General features: G+C 45.1%; 1 protein-coding gene and 1 long non-coding RNA gene across 2 annotated transcripts in view; both read left to right on the top strand.

The window, feature by feature from the left end:
- Nucleotides 1-20,042, top strand: part of LOC120999664 (oocyte zinc finger protein XlCOF6-like) — a 2,208,135-nt gene that overhangs the window by 394,743 nt on the left and 1,793,350 nt on the right. The window lies entirely within an intron of this gene.
- On the top strand, nt 1,305-4,671 carry LOC120999781. Its single transcript, XR_005778646.1, has 3 exons — nt 1,305-1,329; nt 3,862-4,006; nt 4,635-4,671. It is a non-coding gene; the product is annotated as an uncharacterized LOC120999781 (long non-coding RNA).

Here is a 20,042-nt window from a genome sequence, read left to right as displayed (position 1 = left end):
GTCTCCGTGGAGCCAAAAATCTTTTCACCTGAAGTCACGTGAGACTTTGGTGAATTAATTCGGTTTTCATTTCTGAATCTTTAAAAACATAATAAATGAGTAATCCAGGGATCTCAAGTCTCCCTGAAGTTCAGGGAGTCTCCCTCTATTAGATAGCGGCTCCCTGACACCCGCATGTGAGACAATATCTCCCGGAAAGGTTTACTGATAGCAGAGCAGAGAGAAGAGAAGTGACAGATGACAGAGTTTAGATTACAGGTTGAATTAACCCTTTAGGGTCAAATTGGCTTCTCAAGGAGATCTATATGTTAAAGGCATCCCTTCTTCCGTCTCATTCAGTAGCTATATAACTATTGAGAGAGATGTATGTTTTTTAAATACATTTACACATTTAACCCTCCATTTTAATTATATGTTATTTGCCCCAGTGTTAAATCCCCCCCCCCCCCTCCCCGATGCTTGTTTTTTTCCTACAGTGGGGTAGATAATTACACACAGGGTTCACTTGCTTCTTGTCAGCTCAACGAATGAACCGAAGATTCGATTCATGAATCGGTTCATTTGAAAGATCCGAACTTCCGATCTCTAGTTTACTCGCAGTAAACCTTCTCGGCGCGTGCGCACAGTGCAAGAAGAAGCCGATGCCAGCAGTCCGCAACGGCGCATCAGGCTGAGCCTGTGTGCACGCGCGGAATCTCAAAGCGGGAGGAGGGGGAGGGAGGGAGAGGCGGCACTGAGGAGTAGAAGGCGGCGCTGGGCACGAACGGCGATGCGTGCGGCCGGGCACCATGCATCCACAGACCTCCCCTGCTTGGGCACCTTAATTCAATGATTGACAGGTTAGTAAAACCTGTTTTTCCGCAGAATAAAGCCACAAATAGCTTTTATAAGGCCACCTTAGAAATCAGAATGCTACCCTGGACATGAGCAGATGTTTAGCTCACAGGGCTTATAGGTGGTGACAGAATCCCTTTAATCATATACAGGGTAATGAGCCCCGTCCTCCACACCATAGAGCAAAGTGTGCAGATACTGCAGATGTCTGGGAAATGTAATAAAAAGTTTGTGAAAGAAAAAAAAAAGAAAACCTCCCTGAAATGGGTTTTTGCAGGTTGGGATGTCTGGTAATCTGAAGCTCAACCCTCGTCTCTACCAAGCATGGAGTTTAGACATTACCCTACAGGACCTTTGATGATGTCATGGTCATGTGATCAGTCACATGAGGGGAGGAGTAAAGCAGTGGAGGTCTTTCACTGTGCAGCACTTCCTGTCATGTGACCAGTGTGACGTCATCGCAGGTCCTGCAGCCCCAGGAGGTGAGATCTGCAGGTCAGTTATTGGTCTTGGTTCTGGGTTTATTAGAATGGAGCGGTTCTATAGGTGACATATAGCAGGTCCAGCCAGCAGGGGGCAGCACCGGCCATAGAGAGTCTCTGCTCACACAGTCTGGAGGTCAGGAGGGGAGTTCTCCTCAGACATGTCTGCTCTCCCCCTGGAATATTAGGAGACCCCCAGACCCCTGTAAGAGGGGCTGTTCTCCTGGATTAGAGGGGTCTTCCATCACACACTGTTCTGTGATGTCACTAGGATATGGAGTCAGTGTGTGGTCGGTGGGGACAACCTCTTCTAGATGAAGGGGCTGCAGCGCTGTGTCCTCTCCTCACTGTCCCTGCACAGCGGAGGCCGGAGCTCTAATGAGCAGGGTCTGTGGAGGAGATTCAGCAGTAAAGCAGCTCTGCAGCCCCTCCATTCTCAGGATTAGTGGGGTCCTGATAGAGACGAGCCCCCACCTACCGCACACTGATGACCAGTCCTAGCGATAGAACCTCACGTTATGTGACGGGAATAGCCCTTTAATGCTGGTGATATTGGGGGTTCAGTGATGGCCGCAGGGATTGGGGTTTGCACAGTTGGGGGTAAATAATTGCACACACATGTGATAGTAACAAACCTGCAGCTGTGCGAGCAGCAGGACAAACCCCGGACCCATCACTGGCCCCGGAGCAGAACAGCAGCGATTAGAGGAAAGAGGCGACTGACAGGACGGGGACAGGACTTCTCTTCATCTCCTTCCTGACCTGCGCTGATGATGGACATGTTGGTGGATCTGGTGGCTGCGGTCGATGCACTTGTGAGATCAGCAGGAGTCGTCTGTATTCGGCTTATTTCACACGAGCGATACGGATTGTGTCAGGAGCTGAGAGAACGGACGGTTTTACACACAAGTTCCATCAGTTCTGTCTGTGGTTGTATCACCGTGACCGCAGCAACCAGCGTGTAACACATAAGGGCTCGTCTCCTCAGTTCTGTTCTGTCTGGACGAGTTGTGTACCTGCAATTTTCCATTTCTGTTTGTTTACTACCAGCCTTTCCGGAGACACTGCTTGTTTTTTTTTATATTTCCCTTCATATGATTAACTTTTGAAAAGCCCAAGGAGGGAGAATATCAGCTCCTTTTTACACTAAGCCACGTGAATCCACGTGGCGGGCAGACTGGCATCAGGCAGAGATAGGCAGGTCAGCACCGGAGAACGTAGACCGCCCCCTGTGAGCCAAACAGCCCGGCTTATAACAGAAGCTGGTTAAGGGCTCATGCGCACGGCTGTAAGTCTTTTGCGTTCAGCAAATTGCAGATCCGAAAACACGGATAGCGGCCGAGCGCATGTCGAATATTTGTTATTTCTATGTTCTACCTTTTTTGGCTCCCGGGGCCGCAGAACACACTTACGGATTGAGATGAATGGATCGGCTGAGAACCAAAACTGCGGCCGTGTGCGTGCGCCCTAACTCATCAGCAGCAGCCTGATGGCTCCACACAGAACTCAAGGAGGGATTAACTCTTGCAATGCTGGAGAAAAAGAAGTGCGGGGCAGCGGCGGACACAGAACACCAGTGTAACACACACAGTAGTTATTGCCCTTAGTGCCCACTCAGTAGTCATACCCTCTCACAGTAAGGGCTCATGCACACGACCGCTGGGTGTTTTGCACTCGTCAAATTGCAGATCAGCCAAACACGGATGAGGTGACCCGTATCTGCCTCCGTATTGGGACACGCTGCGGTCTTACCTGAACAGCCGACAATATCTGGGACTGTTATTTATATTGATTACAGGTTACAGAGATACGCACTATAAGCCATCTGCTAAACACAGATCATGGTGAACGTTGCATAATGCAGAGATAATGGGACTATAGGCACAGAAGAATCCCGCCAATAAATACCAGAGGCACCGAGCTGTTCTGAAATATAAAACACAAGATGTATTGGTGATATACACAACACTGACAAAAACACCAAGTGTGAAAGTGTATTCATAAAGATCCCAGTGATGACCATAAGATCATCAATGTCCCCAGTGGAGATCCCAATACACCTACATGACCAACTGAGCCACGAGGTCTCCTCTGGGTCCCAACACTTTTCCTCAATACTATTGGTTCCTCCGGGGACAATGAGGGACAAAAATCTAAATAGAAACACATAAAATTACACATGTAAATAAGTAGATTACATTATAAATCTCAAATCCAACACCAGAAATGTCCAAGCCAAAACTGACCAGCAGATCTCCATATTATTGTAGAAAGATAAATCCACATATACTTCCTTTTTAGTGTAGTGAGGTTAAAAGGATAACAAATCAGAAGATCAGCAGATTATATCAGTTATATTCTCCGTAGGTCCAGGTTATAATCTACAAATAAGAAAACATAAAATAACATAGTAATACAGTCTGCCTTTAAATTAATCAAACGGAGAAATGCCCATAGCCTGTGTGCCAGATTAATCTACAATGTGTCCCTGACCTACAAGTCACTGACTGTGCTCTCTTAACCTGCACTCACTTGTTTCCCTCAGGTTCCTTAGGTTCAGGACTCTCTTCTTTTTGAAGCTGATGGTCCTTTCCATCAATGACCCATCAAGGATGGAGAAGGACAAATACCACATGGCTGCGAGGATATTAGACCTCACCCTGGAGATCATCTCCTTGATAACTGGAGAGGTGAGAGTCTCACATGACATCACTCTTATCTCTAATAATAAAACCGGGAAATGACTGGAAAGGTGAAGGATTCTTAGAATCTCTGTAGTGATCGGCGTCTCCCCATACACAGTATTACACAGTAGTGAAGAAGTCGTCTGGTGAGTATGTGACATCCCGTGTGTCAGGAGGATGGAGCAGGACCCAGAGCCCCATCACCGAGCCTCCACCTCATTCCCTGATACATGAGCAGAAGATCCTAGAACTTACCACCAGGATCACTGAGCTGCTGAGCGGAGAGGTGAGCGCTGCTGGGAATGCTGGGACATTATACAATAACGCCAAGGGAGGGGTCTGGTAATGACTGTGTCCTTGTGTTGTCAGGTTCCTATAAGGTGTCAGGATGTCGCTGTCTATTTCTCCATGGAGGAGTGGGAGTATTTAGAAGAACACAAGGATCTGTACAAGGACAGAAACCACATGGCTGCAAGGATATTAGACCTCACCCTGGAGATCATCTCCTTGATAACTGGAGAGGTGAGAGTCTCACATGACATCACTCTTATCTCTAGTAATAAACCAGGGAAATGTTTGGAAAGGTGAAGGATTCTTAGAATCTCTGTAGTGATCAGCGTCTCCCCATACACAGGATTACACAGTAGTGAAGAAGTCGTCTGGTGAGTGTGTGACACCCCGTGTGTCAGGAGGATGGAGCAGGAACCAGAGCCCCATCACCGAGCCTCCACCTCATTCCCTGATACATGAGCAGAAGATCCTAGAACTTACCACCAGGATCACTGAGCTGCTGAGCGAAGACGTGAGCGCTGCTGGGAATGCTGGGACATTATACAATAACGAGAAGGGAGGCGTCTGGTAATGACTGTATCCTTGTGTTGTCAGGTTCCTATAAGGTGTCAGGATGTTGCTGTCTATTTCTCCATGGAGGAGTGGGAGTATTTAGAAGAACATAAGTATCTGTACAAGGACGTCATGATGGAGAATCACCAGTCCCTCATATCACCGGGTAAGAGGAGACCTTCCATGACTGTAGAGATGAGAACAGTTCTGAGAGATTCACCATCATCTTATCATCACATATAGACAATGTATTCAGTTGCTGTGTGTATTTTCTACAGATGGATCCAGTCAGAGAAATCCACCAGAGAGATGTCCTAGTCCTCTATATTCCAAGGACTGTCCACAGGAAAAGCAGAATGTCCCACTGGATCATCAAGTAAGTGCAGCTGAGGTTTCTACCTATCCTGTACATACTGATGTCAGGGGCATAACTAGAAATGGCAGGTTGGCATCTCCCCCAACCCCCACCAGTACATAGGTCGCCATTTTTAGCCATCTCTCCACACACAAATTTGTGCTTCAAAACAGCCCCGGCTCAAACTCCTCCTAAATGTATGAAAGGGTCTTTCTGCCACATAAGCCTGCACCTGCTTCAGAGTCACGTCACTTGAGAATGTCATGTGACCCCGTGACATCAGAGGATCCTTAAGGTGCATGGGATTTATACAGTATATACAGTACACTCACACTGTTACTTACAGACATTCTGGGTTACTTTGGGGCCATTGCTCTTTGCTGCTTCCGCAGATGATTTTCTTTGCTTCCTCATATGCCGGAACCCCAGCAGCAGTGGAGTATACTGTAGGCTCCATTGCATCTTGTTGTTGGCTACAAATGATTTCTGCTGCCATAAAAGATTGTATTAAATGTTCTCCTGTTTGGACATCCACTTGGCAACTGAGATTCAATGTGGGTAAAAGTAAAGTCCTGCAGAGTAGATGTAAGTCATAGACTAAATGACAGCACAATGCCAGTCAGCTGCATCTACAGCAGATACTGTCATGTATTAACAGTCAGTGACTGACTCATCAGGGACAGAATCTTCCTGCTTATGCAAAACATTATTACCTTCTCATCTAGAATCAGGTCACCACAAAGGACAAGAGCAAGTGGATATAAGGTTCAGTTTCCAGAAGCAATGACAGGCTTTTTACCATACAATAATGTAAGAACTGGAGGTGATGAGCACAGCGTCCTCTCCAGGATAGGAGCAGGTCATTTCATGCAGAATAATGTCACATTTCATATGTGTAAGATACTTGTCTGAATGTTGATCCTGTCTGATCACCACGTGAGGAGCTCCTTCTTCTTCAGGGCAGAAAGGTTCATGTCTTCTAGGGGTGTTTGATCTTCGCCTGGATATAAGATAAGCTAGCAGTGGAGTATAGTTTTCTGTTTTCTCATGTCTTTAATGTGGGATCTTTACTGCAGGAAAGTTCAGGTGGAACGACGAGTGAGCTCAAAAAACCCGGATCAGTGTCCGTGAATGGTAAGAACCTTTCATACATCTTGTTTTACTGTAAATGTCTTTATTAATGGGAAATCTGATCGGAAGTTCAGAGAAACCTCCTTCTCCTGGATATAGTGCCCTGTTGTGCATTTTCATACGTATACAATATTATCTAATGACATTATAATCAAAATGAATGCTCATCTCATTGCCTTTAAGAATAAGACCAGCCTGAACCAAAATTATATTATGTGGCTGAGGAAGCCAAGATGAGTTCATGGCAAGTTCAGTCTATATAAAAAAAAAAAAAATTGGGAACATAAATGGACATTGTATTTAAAAAGTTATTACTAAAGATATGAGACCATCTGGTAAGGAGTATGCCAACTCCCTAAAACATGTCTGTCTGGAGAGAACATGGTTACTTGATAAGGACTCATGTCCTTGGAGCACACCTGCTGTATGAGGTTCAATTTATATATTCATAATTATATTACATATATCTTTGCATGGTATATTTAGTTTACAACATATGTTAATCAATAATTCATATAATGTGTTAGCTATGTGTAGCAATGTATCGATTTATATATATGTTATACCATGTATTTACCATTTAGAAGAAACAACTACAGAAATAAGTAAGTTTAAGTTAATTGGATTTCAAGACAATAGTTATTCATGGGAATAGATAAGTGAAATGTTCAAGTTCCGATGCCTAGCATCAAAGCCGCTATATAAAATTTTCATCAAGTCAACCTATATTTCAAAAAGATAGGAGAAGACAGTCAACTCCAACAAGTCCAGGATATAGGTAATTAAAAGTGTAAGGAAAAGACCTTCCTCAGTGATTTATGGTAAGATAGGTCATCGAAAGTCATGAAAACATATTATTAGATATTTAATTTTAATGCTTAAAAGTTGGGATGTTCACCTACAGTACCGCAGTGCCATCTGGAGGCAGATGGGCAACATTATATTATTTCATTATTTGTCCTATACCATATTAGGAGTCGAGATAACGTCATGAGGTTATTAGCATGCGAATACAACCACCCTACCTGATTGGGAATCCATAATCTAAAGGTGATGATTCTTAGATAAGGGGGGGAATAATTACTCGTGTGCAGGGTAGCATGGAGGGATAGCAAGAGAAAAGATCCATATATCCATTGATCCATCCATTCATTCAATCAAAAAGAAAAACTTTACCAGAAGAAACTTGGATTATTCTTTTTGGATTACTAGGAAAGTTCCTCAGAACTGGTCCCATCTGAACTCTGTCTGCCTTTGACCCGGTAACGTATATTTTGCCTACTACTCATGATATTAATAGGATATTTCTCTCGGTATATAGCCAAGAGTTCCCATATTGTGGGAATATATAGTGTTAGGTGCCTCCATAATGCGGATTATTCTCTTAGCAAAGATGCATATTGTTAATGGAAGATCTGACATTATTTGAAAAGAGGACCAAATCCTTGGGAAGTTATTTTCCTTAGTCTGATTGCCGAGCTGAATATTTTATCATATTAATATCATATATTTTTGATTGGTCATAGGAAAACAGAGTCAAGGGATAACAGTTATCTTCCTGTAAATCCGTGTTTTATTGTTATAGCCTGTTTGATAACAGAAGATCCTAAGTTTCTCTTGGTATATGAGTCCGTTTGTTAAAAGTATGACACTAGTTGTCATGTATCAATAAATCATACTGTGCTGATCAGATAGGGGTGTGTGAACACCACCGTGTGGTACATTTTGGATGTTACGTTGTAACTTTATCATTTGTTTTGCAGTTGTATTGTTTTTATATTCTTTGTTTTTATAATAAACTATTTTATATTTTTGCATACAATTGATCCTTTGTTTCACTGCTTGCACAAATCAAATTAAGATACTTGATAAAAAGAACTTAGAGGCGTTTTTTTTATGTCCGCCTGAAGGATAATGTATTTTTATATTTTTTTATCCTCTCTTTTATATGAAGATTCTTTTTCATATAGAAGATATATGACAGCCCCAATATATTCATCATCTTCAATGGCATCGGTACAATGTGACACAATATGGACAGAAACAATCACAAAAAGACTGGAGGGTAAATGCCGTTTCTGAGTAAAGGTCACATGATACGATAGGCCTCAGTTATAAACCTGTAGTATATGGACCCATGGGGTGTTATTATTATTATTATTATTATTAGGTGTTATTTGCACTGTATTTGTATTATTTTAATAGTACAGGCGTTTTGGACGTGGTGATGCCCATGATGTTTCATTTTTTAATTGATTACTCTTTTTATTCTAGGGGAAGCGGGTGATTTGAATTTAAAAACTTCTTTATATTTTTTCACATTTTTTTTAAAACTTTTTTTAAATCACCCAAAGTAACTATAACAAGCAATCATTAAATTGCCACTTGTATTCCGTAATGGATATTTATGCATATACAAGATTCAATATATTTCAATGCAATGCTGCCTCCTGCAGGCCAGCATTGGAATATACTAGTAATTGACCTGGAAGCCTTGTGAAGGCTCCGGCCTATTACTAGTATGGGACTCCTTCCTTGATCTCAGCCAGGGGACGGTGGACCAGTCTGGGAAGCGCGCGGCTCCCAGTTTTAGCTCTCCCAGATGATGTGGTCAAATGTGACAATGGCATCTGAGAGCGCCAAAACCGGGAGCCGATTGCTATCTAATCATTATGTGTGTATTTGTCATATCTAACTCTGAACCGATGTCACCGATCAGTACCCTAGCCTATTTCATATAATAGACCAGAATGCCATCACTTTCTTAAAGGGGTCATGCAGCAATTGATCCTCAGAATAGGTAATTAATATCAGATTGGCAGGGGTCTGACACCCGGTACCCCCGCTAATAAGCTGTTTGTAGAGGAGTGCTGCTTTTCTTCATTATACTGCCTGTCATCATGAAAGTTTGGGCGGCGCAGTGTAATGACAGGTACTCTCTCCATTCACTTGCAGCTGCGTCCTCTTCAAACAGCTGATCAGTGGGGGTGCCGGCTGTCGTACCCCTGCCAATCTGATATTGATGACCTGAGGATAGATTATCAATATACACTGCTCAAAAAAATAAAGGGAACACTTAAACAACACAATGTAACTCCAAGTCAATCTCACTTCTGTGAAATCAAACTGTCCACTTAGGAAGCAACACTGAGTGACAATCAATTTCACATGCTGTTGTGCAAATGGGATAGACAACAGGTGGAAATTATAGGCAATTAGCAAGACACCCCCAATAAAGGAGCAGTTCTGCAGGTGGTGACCACAGACCGCTTCTCAGTTCCTATGCTTCCTGGCTGATGTTTTGGTCACTTTTGAATGCTGGCGGTGCTTTCACTCTAGTGGTAGCATGAGACGGAGTCTACAACCCACACAAGTGGCTCAGGTAGTGCAGCTTATCCAGGATGGCACATCAATGCGAGCTGTGGCAAGAAGGTTTGCTGTGTCTGTCAGCGTAGTGTCCAGAGCATGGAGGCGCTACCAGGAGACAGGCCAGTACATCAGGAGACGTGGAGGAGGCCGTAGGAGGGCAACAACCCAGCAGCAGGACCGCTACCTCCGCCTTTGTGCAAGGAGGAACAAGAGGAGCACTGCCAGAGCCCTGCAAAATGACCTCCAGCAGGCCACAAATGTGCATGTGTCTGCTCAAACGGTCAGAAACAGACTCCATGAGGGTGATATGAGGGCCCGACGTCCACAGGTGGGGGTTGTGCTTACAGCCCAACACCGTGCAGGATGTTTGGCATTTGCCAGAGAACACCAAGATTGGCAAATTCGCCACTGGCGCCCTGTGCTGTTCACAGATGAAAGCAGGTTCACACTGAGCACATGTGACAGACGTGAAAGAGTCTGGAGACGCCGTGGAGAACGTTCTGCTGCCTGCAACATCCTCCAGCATGACTGGTTTGGCATTGCGTCAGTAATGGTGTGGGGTGGCATTTCTTTGGAGGGCCGCACAGCCCTCCATGTGCTCGCCAGAGGTAGCCTGACTGCCATTAGGTACCGAGATGAGATCCTCAGACCCCTTGTGAGACCATATGCTGGTGCGGTTGGCCCTGGGTTCCTCCTAATGCAAGACAATGCTAGACCTCATGTGGCTGGAGTGTGTCAGCAGTTCCTGCAAGACGAAGGCATTGATGCTATGGACTGGCCTGCCCGTTCCCCAGACCTGAATCCAATTGAGCACATCTGGGACATCATGTCTCGCTCTATCCACCAACGTCACGTTGCACCACAGACTGTCCAGGAGTTGGCAGATGCTTTAGTCCAGGTCTGGGAGGAGATCCCTCAGGAGACCGTCCGCCACCTTATCAGGAGCATGCACAGGCGTTGTAGGGAGGTCATACAGGCACGAGGAGGCCACACACACTACTGAGCCTCATTTTGACTTGTTTTAAGGACATTACATCAAAGTTGGATCAGCCTGTAGTGTGTTTTTCCACTTTAATTTTGAGTGTGACTCCAAATCCAGACCTCCATGGGTTAAAAAATTTGATTTCCATTTTTTAATTTTTGTGTGATTTTGTTGTCGGCACATTCAACTATGTAAAGAACAAAGTATTTCAGAAGAATATTTAATTAATTCAGATCTAGGATGTGTTATTATTGTGTTCCCTTTATTTTTTTGAGCAGTGTATATTGCAGCACAACCCCTTTATTTTTTTATTCACAGTCCTGGCTATATGGTTGGTGACAGTGCTCCTGCAGTACAACACCGCCAATGATATCAAACAGTAAGGGAAAATATATTTTTTTTTATAAAGACTGTTTTGTAAGTGTATTTTACATACATAATGAAGTACTGATTGGTTCTGTCCCCTTTAAATATTATATCACCTTTTTTGTATTGATATTCCTTGTAATGTAGTGAGTTAGGGATCGTTAGATAACATGTACGTATCCCCCATTGTACTGAGAAGGCTGCATTCCTGAGTGACTATCTTTGCCCTGCGTGCCGCACATTGGACGTCCTTAGGAGGAGAGGCTGAAAGGGATAAACCTTGTGAACGACAGTTAATGGGAACTCCATTGAACATCATCCAGGTAGAATGTGGTAGATCTGTCTCTGTTTTGTATCACCATGGGGTGTAGGCCATGTGCGACTACATGGCGACAGGAGTTCCCGATTTATTGTATAGTGTTGCAGGCCAGTGATTATTTACTTTTAGTTCTCTGTATTTGATTTGTCGGTTTTATATTTTTTATCACATTTAGTAAATATATTTATTCACTTAGCCTGCATAAGCTTATTTATTCTCAAGTCTTTTGAATTTACGTTATAACAAAGACCAAACTTAAAGTTCCCCTACATGTTTTGCCATCCAACCGTCATGATCAGGGTTCAGGAGCTTAAAGGGTTTTCCAGGATTTTAATATTGATGACCTATACTCAGGTTAGGTCATCAACATCATATCGGCGGGGTCCGACATCTGGCACCCCCACCAATCAGTTGATTGAAGAGAAGGCCGCGCTTCGTGCAAGTGCTGCCTTCCTTTCATTGTTTACCCGCTTGACGTCGACATAGGAGCAATTAGCAGTGTAATTACAAGAAGCCGTCCCATTCACTTCTATGGGACAGCTCCTTAGCTCTTTCCTATTCAAGTGTAGTGATGAGTAGAGATGTTTCGAACTATTCGCCGGCGAACAGTTCCCGGCGAACATTGCTTGTTCGCGTTCGCCACGGCGGGCAAACATATGCGATGTTCGGGCCGCCCCCTATACGTCATCATTGAGCAAACTTTGACCCTGTACCTCACAGTCAGCAGACACATTCCAGCTAATCAGCAGCATACCGTCCCTCCCAGACCCTCCCACCTCCTAGCAAAAAGCAAGGACAGCATCCATCTTAGATTCATTCGGAAGCTGCAGTCTTAGTGAGAGGAGGGACAGTGCAGCTGCTGCTGATTTAATACTAAAAACAATAGCTAGGCCAGTGTATTCATTGTCCACTACAGTCCTGAAAGACTCATCTGATCTCTGTTGTAAGGACAGCGTCCTGACAGCACCCCAAAAAGCCCTTTTTAGGGCTAGTACATCAGTCTGCTTTTTTTTCCCCCCTCAGTAATCTAATTGCAGTTGCCTGCCAGCGTGTGTGTCAGGCACACAGCGTATACTCTGCCCACTTGCCCAGTGCCACCACTCATATCTGGTGTCGCAGTAGCTTGCATTTAAAAAAAACAAAAAACTTTTTTGACTGTAATATAATTGCAGTCAGTTGCCTGCAAGCGTGTGTGTCAGGCCTACAGTGTGTACTGTGCCAACTACTGCCAGTGCACAGTGCCACCAGTGCCACTCATATCTGGTGTCACAGTAGATTACTTAAAAAAAAACAAAAACTTTTTGGACTGTAATATAATTGCAGTTAGTTGCCTGCAAGCGTGTGTGTCAGGCCTACAGTGTGTACTGTGCCAACTACTGCCAGTGCACAGTGCCACCACTCATATCTGGTGTCACAGTAGCTTGCACGCATAGTACAACTAATCAAAAAAAAATGACAGGCAGAGGCAGGACACCCCGCAGGGGCCGTCGTGGTCGTGGTGCTGTGATTCCCTTTGGCCCTAGAATAATGCCCAGTGTTCAGAGGCCACGTACCCTGAACTCGAAAAGTTCTGAGGACATAGTTGACTGGCTAACCCAGGACACCCAATCTTCTACAGCTTCCGCTCTGAACCTTGAAGCACCATCCTCCTCCAGCTCAGCTTCGAGCACCTCTCAAGTTACCACTCGCCCGCCTGCCGCCACCACCAACACTAGCACCACAGCTGCTTCACTTGATCTGTCAGAGATGTTATTTACACTTCCGTTGGAAGAAATGAGTGATGCGCTACCATTATTGCCAGAGGATGGAGATAACAAGGATATGTCTCAGTCAGGCAGCATTACACACATGGACGTACGGTGTGATGAAGATGATGTTGTACCCGCTGCTGCTTCCTTTGCTGAGTTGTCTGATACAAGTGAAGCAGTTGATGATGACGATGTGTCCGTGGAAGTCACGTGGGTGCCCGCTCGAAGAGAAGTAGAACAGGGGGTTAGTTCAGATAGGGAGACAGAGAGGAGGAGGAGACGAGTTGGAAGCAGGGGGAGGTCGTCGCAAGGAGCTAGTGGCACAGTCAGACAGCATGCATCGGCACCCAGGGTCAGCCAGACAGCACGCCAATCAACGCATGCTGTTGCCACCACGAGAATGCCGTCATTGAAAAGCTCAGCAGTGTGGAATTTTTTTTGTGTGTCTCCATCTGATAACAGCGATGCCATTTGCAACCTGTGCCATTTGCAACCTCGTGGGAAGTCCAGCACCCACCTAGGTACAACTGCTTTGCGAAGGCACACGATTTCAAATCACAAACGCCTATGGGATCAACAAATGAGTACAAGCAGCACACAAACTCAAAGCCGCCATCCTCCTCCTGGTCCAGCATCTTCAGCCACGTCAACCACTGCTGTCCTCCTTTCCCCCCTCAACCATCCGCCACTCCGCCTCTCACCTTCAGCAGTTCCTGCTCATCTGCCCACAGTCAGGTGTCTGTCAAGGAAATGTTTGAGCGTAAGAAGCCAATGTCACAGAGTCACCCCCTTGCCTGGCGCCTGACAGCTGGCTTGTCGGAACTCTTAGCCCGCCAGCTTTTACCATTCAAGCTGGTGGAGTCTGAGGCCTTCAAAAAATTTTTAGCTATTGGGACACCGCAGTGGAAGGTACCCGGCCGAAATTTCTTTTCACAAAAGGCAATCCCCAACCTGTACTCTATTGTGGAAAAGGAAGTCATGGCATGTCTTGCACACAGTGTTGGGGCAAGGGTCCATCTGACCACTGATACCTGGTCTGCAAAGCACGGTCAGGGCAGGTATATCACGTACACTGCGCATTGGGTAAACCTGCTGACGGCTGCCAAGCATGGAATGCATGGCTTTGCAGAGGAGTTGGTGACACCGCCACGACTTGCAGGCAGGCCTGCTGCCACCTCCTCTACTCCTCCTACTCCATCCTCTTCGCTAACCTCCTCGGCTGAATCCTCTTCTGCTGCTGCGTCTTCCTCCACATCAACTGCACCCCCAGCTCCCCAGGGGCTATTCCACATCCCGGATACGACAGTGTCACGCCGTCTTGGGGTTGACTTGCCTGAAAGCAGAGAGTCACACCGGACCAGCACTCCTGTCCGCCCTGAACGCACAGGTGGATCAGTGGCTGACTCCGCACCGACTGGAGATCGGCAAAGTGGTGTGTAACAACGGAAGCAATTTATTGGCGGCATTGAATTTGGGCAAGTTGACACATGTGCCGTGCATGGCACATGTGTTGAATCTGATCGTACAACGCTTTGTGCATAAGTACCCAGGCTTACAGGACGTCCTCAAGCAGGCCAGGAAGGTGTGTGGCCATTTCAGGCATTCCTACACGGCCATGGCGCACTTTTCAGATATTCAGCGGCGAAACAACATGCCAGTGAGGCGCTTGATTTGCGGCAGCCCAACACTCCTAATGTTCGACCGCCTGCTCCAACAAGAAAAAGCCGTCAACGAGTATTTGTATGACCGGGGTGCTAGGACAGCCTCTGCGGGGGTGGGAATTATTTTGCCACGTTACTGGACACTCATCCGCAATGCCTGTAGGCTCATGCGTCCTTTTGAGGAGGTGACAAACCTAGTCAGTCACACCGAAGGCACCATCAGCGACATCATCCCATTTGTTTTCTTCCTGGAGTGTGCCCTGCGAAGAGTGCTGGATCAGGCCGTAGATGAGCGTGAAGAGGAAAAGTTGTGGTCACCATCATCACCAGAAACAGCCTTATCAGCATCGCTTGCTGGACCTGCGGCAACGCTGGAAGAGGAGTCTGAGGAAGAGGAGTGAGAGGAGGAATGTGGCTTTGAGGAGGAGGAAGACCAACCACAGCAGGCATCCCAGGGTGCTCGTTGTCACCTATCTGGTACCCGTGGTGTTGTACGTGGCTGGGAGGAAGAACAGACCTTCAATGACATCAGTGAGGACGAGGAACGGGACATGAGTAGCTCGGCATCCAACCTTGTGCAAATGGGGTCTTTCATGCTGTCATGCCTGTTGAGGGACCCTCGTATAAAAAGGCTGAAGGAGAACGACCTGTACTGGGTGGCCATGCTACTAGACCCCCGGTATAAGCAGAAAGTGCCTGAAATGTTACCGAATTACCGGAAGTTGGAAAGGATGCAGCAGTTCCAAAACAAGTTAAAAAGTATGCTTTACACAGAGTATAAGGGTGTTGTCACAGCACAACAGGAATCTAACAGGGGAAGAGGTGAAAGTAATCCTCCTCCTATCACGACCACGCCGGCAAGGACAGGACGCTTTACAGACGTGTTGTTGATGGAGGACATGCAGAGCTTTTTAAGTCCTACGCATCGCCACAGCCCTTCGGGGTCCACCCTCAGAGAACGACTCGACCGACAGGTAGAAGACTACCTCGCTTTAACTGCAGATATCGACACTCTGAGGAGCAATGAACCCCTTGACTACTGGGTGTGCATGCTTGACCTGTGGCCTGAGCTATCCCAATCTGCGATAGAACTTCTGGCCTGCCCCGCTTCAAGTGTCCTGTCAGAAAGGACCTTCAGCGCAGCAGGAGGTATTGTCACTGAGAAGAGAAGTCGCCTAGGTCAAAAAAGTCTAGATTACCTCACCTTTATTAAGATGAATGAGGCATGGATCCCGAAGGGACTGACAGTGGGCTATACATTTGACTAAAAAAGGCCTGATGAGATGAGCTGCCTTGGGCTAAAAATGGTCCACACGCTGCTGTATTTTATCTCTGCATGCCGGATGACTTGCGTGACTTCTCCGCCACCAACTAGGGTTCAAGCCGCAATGTTTTAGTGCACTTTCTGCCTGGAAAACAATACTACAACAATACCTACTTTTTCAGGCATGTGTACATGCCTAATTTTTCTGGCCTCTGGTGCTGCACTGTGGATGCAAAAACAAAACAAAAAAAAGGCACATACATGTGTCAATTCTCCTTCGTGATCGTTACCTTGTTGTGGTGAAGGGGCTTGCATATCACAATGAATCACCTCTATGAGTGTGTTGGCAATGTTGGAACACCCCAGATGATAAGGTCATTGCTTCATTGTGAACAGACCAAAAGCGATCGGCTGGATAATTTTGCATAGAAAAAACATGAATTTTCTTTGTGATCATCTAAGGTGATCATTAAAGCCTACTAGGCCAACAATGGGCCCACACTGCAGAATTATTGTTTTCTGGGTCACTTAACTGTCACTGAACTACCTCAGCACGACCATAGGCTTTCGCCTGCAATCTCCCAAACGTGCGCACAAGCAGTCATCACTACACCAAGATTGACGCATAGAGGAATAAAATTTGTCATGAGAGTGTCAACTATTGACAACTCTTTGCGGTTGTCTTAACTCTATTCCATACACGTCCCCTGATAGGGGACGTAACAGGGATTAAACTGATAGGAATAGTACTACTTAACATACCACTTATATCTGGTAGCACAGTAAATTGCACGGCGCACGCGCAGGGCCCCATATTGGAAGTAAGAGGACCAAGCAAGCATCTTTTTCCATCTCCCGGTTCCTAAAATCTATTCCATACACCGGCCCCTGATAGGGGACGTAACAGGGATTAAACTGATAGGAATAGTACTACTTAACATAACACTCATATTGGGATTGCATAGTACATTGCACGGCGCACGCGCAGTGCCCCAAATTGGAAGTAAGAGGACCAACCAAGCATCTTTTTCCATCTCCCGGTTCCTAAAATCTATTTCATACACCGGCCTCTGATAGGGGACGTAACAGGGATTAAACTGATAGGAATAGTACTACTTAACATAACACTCATATTGGGATTGCATAGTACATTGCACGGCGCACGCGCAGTGCCCCAAATTGGATGTAAGAGGACCAACCAAGCATCTTATTCCATCTCCCGGTTCCTAAAATCTATTCCATACACGTCCCCTGATAGGGGACGTAACAGGGATTAAACTGATATGAGTGGTATGTTAAGTAGTACTATTCCTATCTGGTAGCACAGTAAATTGCACAGCGCACGCGCAGTGCCCCAAATTGGAAGTAAGAGGACCGACAAAGCATCTTTTTCCATCTCCCGGTTCCTAAAATCTATTCCATACACCGGCCCCTGATAGGGGACAAAACAGAGATTAAACTGGTAAGAACAGATTTTTTTAATAAATAAAAAAAAGGACAGCCTCTGCGGAGCTGGGTATTTTTGGCTGCGTTACTGAATGCTCATGCACAATGGCTGTAAGCTCATGCGTCCTTTTGCGGAGGTGATAAACCTGGTCAGTCAAACCCAAGGCAACATTATCGACCTCATCCCATATGCGTTTTTTCTGGAGCGTGCCCTGCGAAGAGTGCTGGATCAGGCCATAGATGAGCATGAAGAGGAAGAGTTGTGGTCACCATCACCACCAGAAGCAGCTTGTCGTCGTCGATTGCTGGACCTGCGGCAACGCAGAGAGAGGAGTCTGAAGAAGAGGAGTCAGAGGAGGAAGGTGGCTTTTAGGAGGTGGAAGACCAACCACAGCAGGCGTCCCAGGGGGCTTGTTGTCACCTTTCGGGGACCCTTGGTGTTGTACGTGGCTGGGTGGAGGAAGAGACCTTCAATGACGTCAGTGAGGACAAGGAACGGGACATGGCTAGCTTGGTATCCAACCTTGTGCAAATGGGGAGTTTGCGGTTGTGCAAATGGACTGTTGGCGGTGCGTTAAACGGGGAGTTTGGTCTGTCACTGTGAAGCGGGCGTAACCCTTACACTACCTGATCGATACAACATCATACCTGATGTTTTAAAGCACGTTATTCCAAACAATTTAGGAATGTTAGGTGATTTATGCCCTTTATGGATTAAAACCCGACTCTGCGTCGACTACGTAATTTTCCATGGGAGTTTTGCCATGGATCCCCCTCCGGCATGCCACAGTCCAGGTGTTAGTCCCCTTGAAACAACTTTTCCATCACTATTGTGGCCAGAAAGAGTCCCTGTGGCTTTTAAAATTCGCCTGCCTATTGAAGTCTATGGCGGTTCGCCCGTTCGCGAACATTTGCGGAAATTCGCGTTCGCCGACGGAAAATTTTATGTTCGCGACATTTCTAGTGATGAGGGGCAGGGGAAATATTCGAATTTGCGATATTTCGCAAATATTTGGTAGAATATTCGGCATATTTTCGCAAACTCGAGAATTCGCGAATATGGTCTTGATTGCGAAAATCAGCAATGTAATATGCACGTAATACGCTCACAATACAGGCGTGGGTCACTATAGCTAAATTTTTCAAGCTGCTAGAGTCTGCTGAGACTGGAGAAAATGGTTGGCACATCAGAAATAGCTTTATATGCAGATAGAGTGCTCCAATATATTCGCAATTGCGAATTTGGCACTACTGATGCAAATATTTTGGCGCAATACGTGCAACTTCACATTTTAACAGGTCTGACTACATACAGTTGCAAGAAAAAGTATGTGAACCCTTTGGAATAATATGTATTTCTGCACAAATTGGTCATAAAATGTGATCTGATCTTCATCTAAGTCACAACAATAGACAATCACAGTCTGCTTAAACTAATAACAGACTGTATTAGTGATTGGTGCACTAAGTATTGTTGTGAACTTGTGACATCACAGCACTATGTCTGTAGCATGTATGTATGGACAGCAGCTACACTATATCTCTATCTAACCTACACTATCTCCCACTATCTGTCATATATATATATATATATATATATATATATATATATATATATAAAAGCTAACTAACTATCTAATGTAATGACACGTGAAAGCAGAGAGCACAGCAATAACACTGCTGTCTCTCTAAGATCTGCAAAATACTACATACAAGGGCTGCTGGGGAGGTTCTTATATAGTAAGGGGTAGGCAACTTTCCTATTGGTTGCTAGGGATGTTGCTAAACTCAGACAAAGACATTGCAGCCTTCTCATTGGCCCACAAGCAAGAAGCAAGGAGGGATCATGGGTTCAGATGAAAAAAAAAATCTAGAATATTCGGAAATTACTATATTCTAAATATTCGCAAATTCTCGAAGTGGCAATATTCGCGATTAAAATTTGTGATTCGAATGTTCGCGCCCATCTCTATTCAAGTGTATTCGAGCAATCATACTGATTTGAAGAATGAAGCAACCATATTTTTTTATGCCACATGTTAAACATTGTAAAATGTAAAATGCAAAAATCAGTGGTGGAATTGCTGTTGATTTTTCACATTCCCACCGAAAAATGTTAACAAAAAAAATCATTAAGTTGTATGTGCCCTAAAATTGCAATAAAAAAATATAGAATGCAGCAATGGAACAACGGTAAAAAATGAATTAAAGGGGATTCAATGGTTGATAATGGAAAAAGGAAAGTTGTAAGAAAAATAAAAAAGAAAGTTGCCATAATATGTAAAGCACAAATAGGGCACAACAGTGATCAAAACAAAAGGAGGAGAAGATGTATCAAGGAACGCTATAGAGATCCCTTATCCCCATACAGAATCATTGTTTCTGGGCACCAGATCGCTGTTTAGACCACACGATCTGCTGTCCAGAAACAATGACTGGTGGTGGCTGCATGAACAGCAGGATCACCTGATGAACAAGCGTTTTGCTCGTTCATCAGGTAATCAGCGGCACATTTAGATGGCAAGATTATCTGGAAAATCGATCGTAGGAACTGTCGT

This window comes from Bufo bufo, chromosome 4, assembly GCF_905171765.1.
Source record: "Bufo bufo chromosome 4, aBufBuf1.1, whole genome shotgun sequence".
In the NCBI taxonomy this organism is placed as follows: Eukaryota; Metazoa; Chordata; class Amphibia; order Anura; family Bufonidae; genus Bufo; species Bufo bufo.
The sequence above is the reverse complement of the archived record's forward strand: the minus strand, read 5'-3'. Positions and strand labels throughout refer to the sequence as shown.